The following is a 6,521-nucleotide window of genomic DNA, read 5'->3' as shown; positions in this document are numbered from 1 at the left end:
TCGGTGTAATGAGACTTGTCTCTTGGCCCGCGTGCCCTGTGCACACTCCAGGCAGTGGGAACTTGGCACAGCGCCACGTGGCTCCTCTCTGCTCTAAGGATTCCCAGGGTTTATAACTTACCACCATCATATCTTTCGTGTAATAGAATCTCCTTATGCTTTTCAGAAGTGTTTTATTGTGTTGTCCTTGGAAAACACTGGAGTCCTACAAAGGTGTAGCCCAGTGTGCTTAACCGATTCACACAGGATGCCTTCGGCATGCCATGGCCCACAGAACAAGGATGGTGATGTGGCTCTTGGTCCATGGGGAGCAGTGACACATGCAGGCCAGGGTCACCCATCACCTGACTGATTCTGTGACCCTGGGTAAGTGCCTTGCCTGGTGAGAGCACAGGGATATGGAGAGATTTCTTTAAAATGTATTTATTTATTCAGAAGTCAGGGCAACAGGGAGAGAAAGAAATCTTTCATTGGCTGGTTCACTCCCCAAAATGGCCACAACAGCCATGTCTGGGCCAGACTGAAGCCAGGAGCTAGGAACTCCATCCAGTTCTTCCACATGGTTGGCAGGGGCCCAATTTGAGTCATCATCTGGTGCCTTCCCAGGCTCATTAGCAGGAAGCTGGATTGGAAGCAGAGTGGCCGAGACTTTAACTGGTGCTCTGATATATGCGATGCTGGTGTCACAAGCAGCAGCTTAACTCTGCACCGTGTATATTTATTTAGTAAATTTTTAATTGTGCCAAGATATGTACTGCTGTAGGAATTATAAAATTTCATTTATTCCATACTGGTTTTTTTCTTTCAAGATTTATTTATTTATTTGAAAGACAGTTGAGGAGAGGCAAAGGCAGAGAGAGAGGAGAGAGAGGTCTTCCATCCATTGGTTCACTCCCCAAATGACAGCAACAGCCGGAGCTGTGCCGATCCGAAGCCAGGAGTCAGGAGCTTCTTCCGGGTCTCCCACGTGGGTACAGGGGCCTAAGAACTTGGACCATCTTCTACTGCTTTCCCAGGCCATAGCAGAGAGGTAGATTGGAAGTGGAACAGCCAGGACTTGAACCAGCGCCTGTATGGGATGCCAGGACTGCGGGCGGCAGCTTTACCCCCTACACCACAGCACTGACCCTGTTATTCTGTTTTAAAGTCCTTTAATAATTTAACTCTCATAACCCTTGTGTGAGTCCTCCTCTAACACATGCATTTCCTGAGGCACAGAGAGGGTGAGTCGCATCCCTACAGTCACACAGTACAGAGATGACGAGAACGTGTGTAAAGCATTCGTTACAGCTCCTTAGCATGTTAGCCATGTTGGGCCAGACACAGGCTCTTATTTTGGAGTCAAGCCATCACAGGGAGGGAGGCACTGCTGTGGCTGTCCAGAGCCTGTTGATAACTCTCCTGTTGTTGTTTTTATTTGAAAGGCAGAGTTACAGAGAGACAGAGGCAGAGAAGGAGAGAAGAGGTCTTCCACCCACTGGTTCACTCCCCAAATGGCTTCAACAGCTGGAGCTGGGCCAGTCTGAAACCGGGAGCTTCCTCCGGGTCTCCCACATGGGTGCAAGGGCCCAAGCAATTGGGCCATCTACTGCTTTCCCAGGCCACAGCAGAGAGCTGGATCAGAAGTGGAGCAGCCAGGACTTGAACCAGTGCCCATATGGGATGCCGGCACTGCGGATGGTGGTTTTACCTGCTGCACCATGGCACTGGCCCTGATTACTCCCCTGGTTTTGAGAATAAAGCTCATTTCTGGCTTCATCTCACACTTGTGTAACTGCTGAGCCCCCAGTGCCTTGCATTTGCTTTCCCCCTCCTGGCTGCACCAACAGGTCATCTCAGAGCACCCTCAACCAGGCTCAAAGCTTCCAACTCCAAAACCCAGGGCTCAGGCAGCCTCTGCAGTGCGGGTCGTGTGGCTCCTTTACAAATGGCTGGATCCTTACACTGTTGACTTTGTTGAGATGTCATTTCTCACCCTCTCTGATGTCACTCCTCACCCTTGCTAACACTTGGGTCCAGTCTGGTTGCTAGAAGTTTGCCCTGGGGCCAGAGCCAGAATGGCTTCCTGAGTAGGCTTCATGGTTTGGGTACCTAAATCAGTCCACTGCTGCTTGCTTCTCCATGGCTAACACCAAGAAACTCCCTGAGCACCACCTGGGTCTGGTTCTAAGAGGGAAGGGGGTCAGGAGGTACTCCAAGCCCTGTTCTCCGGGAGTCCGTGCTCAGGGCACTCAAATCTGCAGACTGGCAGACCCCATGGGGCCTCCTGGGCCCAGTCTGTGACCGCAGGCCAGGAATGCTGCTGGGCGGAATGTGAGTGAATGGGCCCTTTGAGCCGCCCTCTGGCGAGCATGCCCAGTTTCCCGGAACTCCTGAATGAACATCTGTCCTGGCTCACTCAGTCATAGGAGGCCCACTGACCATGAGTGCTTGTGACCACCAGTGGCCCAGCATGCAGCCCGGTACCGCACTGCCTGTAAGGAGCGCCTTGCTGTGTTCAGAGCTGTTTGCTCAACTTGGCTGATTCTCGCTGCAACCTCCTGAGGATGATCTGCTGTGTGTGTGTGTGTGTGTGTGTGTGAACTGAAAGAGGGGCCTGTGATGGAACACAGAGGTTAAGCCAGCGTTTGCAACAGTGGCATCCCATATAAGGGCCAGTTCGCATCCTGCCTGCTCTACTTCCAGTGCAGCTACCATGCCTAGGAAAGCACACCTGCCACCCACATGGGAGACCCAGATGGAATTCTTTTTCAAAAAGGAAAAAGTTGTGGGACAGAGATCTCTTCATTCCCCAAATGTCCACAACACCCAGGACTGGCCAGGCGCAGACAGGAGCTATGAACTCAATCCGGGTCTCACCTGGGGGCAGGGACGCAGTTGCTTGAGTCATCACCTGCCTCTCCTAAGGATGTGCATCAGCAGGAAGCTGGAGTCAGAGCGGTGTCGGGACTCAACCCCAGGCACTCTGTCGTGGCTCGTGAGTATCCCGAGTGGCCGCTTAACCACTGTGCCAAACACCCAGGCCTGATCCAGTTTTAAAATGAGTGGCCTGCTCCAGGTCACGTGGGTGGCAAGCCCTTCAGAAAGCCTGAGCCCCTCATCTGCTGGCAACCACACTGCCCTGCCAGACCAGAATGAAATCGGAAATGTTCCTGTTGGGAATGCTGGCAATGGCTGAGAGGCAGACTTGACCTCAGGATTGAATGGCGTTGAGTGCAGAGGGTTCCGGGATGCATAGTCGTTAAAGAATTTCACTTCCAGTTCTTGCTGCTTGAGACAAGTACTTACAGCCCAACAGAGGCCACTAACAACTGGACTTTGTCTTAAAATCATGCTTGGCATTAAAGAATACACAGAGTGGTTGTGTCAGGGCATATACTTGAGTGGAACAGCAGTCATAATAAAAGGGTTGCCAAGAATTGAAGGGGAATATGTATTACCAAAAAACTAGACATAGATTAAAAAAAAATTTTTTTTAAGATTTATTGATTTATCTGAAAGAGTTACAGAGAGGCAGAGGTCTTCCCTCAGCTGATTCACTCCCCAAATGGCTGCAATGGCCGGAGCTGGGCTGACCTGAAGTCAGGTGCCTAGAGCTTCTGGGTTTCCCACGTGGGTGCAGGAGCCCAAGCACTTTGGCTGTCCTCTGCTGCGTGCCCAGGTGCATTAGCAGGGAACTGATTGAAAGTGGAGCAGCCGGGACTCGAACTGGTGCCCACATCGGATGCCAGCACTGCAGGAGGTGGCTTTACCCTCTATGCCACAGTGCTGGCCCCAGATTCAAAATTTACAGCAAAATAATTTTGTCCTTGCATTTCATTTTCCATGAACTTTTCTTTGAAGTACCCTCATTTCATTTATCCCTCTAATTAAAAATTCAGAAAAGCAGGATCAGCCGTGTGATACAGTGCATTAAGCAGCACTGGCATCCCATATGGGCGCTGGTTGAAGTCCTGGCTGCTCTACTTCCCATACAGCTCCCAGCTGATGTGCCTCGGAAGGTGGCAGAAGATGGCCCAAGTGTTTGGGGCCCTGCATCCACATGAGAAACCCAGATGAAACTTCTGGCTCCTGGCTTTGGCTTGGCCTAGCCCTGGCCATTGTGGCCATTTGGGAGTGAACCAACGGATGGAAAATTGATAGATCTCTTTGTCTTTCTCTTTGTGTCTTTCCTCTCCTCTCTGTAACTCTGACTTTCAAATAAATCTTTTTTTTTTTTTTTTTTTTTTTTTTTTTTTTTTTTTTTTTGACAGGCAGAGTTAGTGAGGGAGAGACAGAGACAGAGCAAAAGGTCTTCCTTTTTCCGTTGGTTCACCTCCCAGGTGGCTGCTACAGCCAATGTGTTGTGGCCAGCGCGCTGCGCCGATTTGAAGCCAGGATCCAGGTGCTTCCTCCTGGTCTCCCATGCGGGTGCAGGGCCCAAGCACTTGGGCCATCCTCCACTGCACTCCCGGGACACAGCAGAGAGCTGGCCTGGAAGAGGGGCAACCGGGAGAGAATCCAGCGCCCCAACCGGGACTAGAACCCGGGTGCCGGTGCCGCAGGTGGAGGATTAGCCTAGTGAGCTGCAGCGCCAGCCTCAAATAAATCTTAAGGAAAATAAAAAATAAAAATTTTAAAAACCCTGGGAAAGTAAGTATAATATAGCTCATATTTAAGGGTATATATGAAGGCCAGCATTGTGGCACAGTGGGTTAAGCTGCTGCTTAGGATGCCTGCATCCCGTATCAGAGTGCTTGTCTGAGTGCTGGGTGCTCCACTTCCAATCCTGCTTCCCAGGGGATGGCTCAGGTAGTTGAGTTCTCGCCATCCGTATGGAAGACCAGATAGAGTTGCTGGCTCCTGGCTTCAGCCCGACCCAGTCCCAGCTGTTGTAGCCATTGGGGGAGTGAACTAGTGGTTGGAAGAGCTCTGTCTCTTTATGTCATTCTGCCTTTTAAATAAATAAATAAATCTGTTCTTAAAAAGGGTATCTATATCAGTACACATAACTGGCCTAGAAGGTTTTCACAGTCTGCTTTGTAAAAATACTCATAAAAGTAAGATCTTAGACAATCAGGGTATGCACTTAACCATTCTGCATTTTTTTTAAAATCATGCAAGCAAGATACACGGGGCTGTGCAGGTCATGAAGTAGGATGAGGGGACGCTCCTGATCCTTGTTCTGTCATTACAGACAAGCTACTGCTGTTGCCTTGAGCTGAGTTCAGTTCACCTTGTCAGTGCTCCCTCTCCCTGAGCTGTGGGGATTAGATCAGGACAGGTGAGTGACAGCTCCGAATGCAAGCTCCTCTCCACTGAACAGAGCTTCAAAAAGACTGCGTGCATCTAGAAGGAATGACGTGAGGCCAGGAGCTGCCGCCACGAGGGGGACTAGCTAGTGGATGGAACAGTAGGAGGGAGGACAGAGAAAAGGAAAAAGAAAAATGAGGTCAAGGCGCAAGTAGTTAAAAACCTCTGGATGAAACTGCTGCTGAAGTTTTAGGCCACGGGACCCACTAAATGCAGCTTTGGTTTAAGCCTATTTGAGTCGTGTTTTCCGTTCCTTGGGCCAAAAGATTCTCCATGATGGGGCCAGTGTTGTGGTGCGGTGAGTTAAGCTGTCACTTGCAACACAGCCTTCCCACATCGGAGTGCGGGTTCAAGTCCAATCCCGCTTCCTACTAATGCTCCTGAAAAGCAGCAGATGATGTTTAAGTGCTTGGGCCCCTCCCACCCAGGTTGGGCAACCAGGTGGGAGTTCCTGACTCCTGGCTGTAGGCTGGCCTAGACCCAGCTGTTGTGGCCATTTGGGGAGTGAACTGGCAGATGGAAGACCTCTCTGTCCCTATCTTTGTCTCTATCTCTGTCTCTGTCACTCTGCCTTTCAAATAACTTTTTTTTTTTTTTTTAAGATTTATTTATTTATTTGGAAGGCAGAGCTACAGAGGGAGATGGAGACAGAGAGAGACCTTCCATCTGCTGGGTCACACCCTAGATGACTGCAGAGGCTGGGGCTGGACCAAGCCAAAGCCAGGATCTTCTGGGTCTCCCATGTAGGTGCAGGGGTCCAAGCACTTGGGCCGTCTGCTGCTGCTTTCCCAGGAGCACTAGCAGGAAACCGGATCAGAAGGGAAGCAGCTGGGGACTCGAAATGCTGGCGTCACAGGCAGCAGCTCAGCTCTCTCTGCCACAACAGCAACCACACTAAGTAACTTAAAAGGAAGAAAGTGGTGTTCTGAAAAGCGAAGCTGCTTATTGCAATGCTGGCACCCCACGTGGGCAGTTTCAAATCCCAGCTGCTGCACTTCTGTCCAGCTCCCTACTGATGCACCTGGGAAAGCAGCAGAGGACGGTCCAAGTGCATGGGCCCCTGCCACCCAGGTGGGTGACCCGGATGGTGGTCCAGGTTCCTGGATTGTCCTGGCCCAGCTCCAGCCCTTGCAGCCATTTGGGGAATGACTAGTAGATGGATGATCTCTCTCTCTCTCTGAACACCCAGTTATTATTTAGTTTAAATATTTATTCATCTTGGCCGGCGC

This window comes from Oryctolagus cuniculus, chromosome 21 (genome assembly GCF_964237555.1).
Source record: "Oryctolagus cuniculus chromosome 21, mOryCun1.1, whole genome shotgun sequence".
In the NCBI taxonomy this organism is placed as follows: Eukaryota; Metazoa; Chordata; class Mammalia; order Lagomorpha; family Leporidae; genus Oryctolagus; species Oryctolagus cuniculus.
This window is presented reverse-complemented; position numbering follows the sequence as displayed.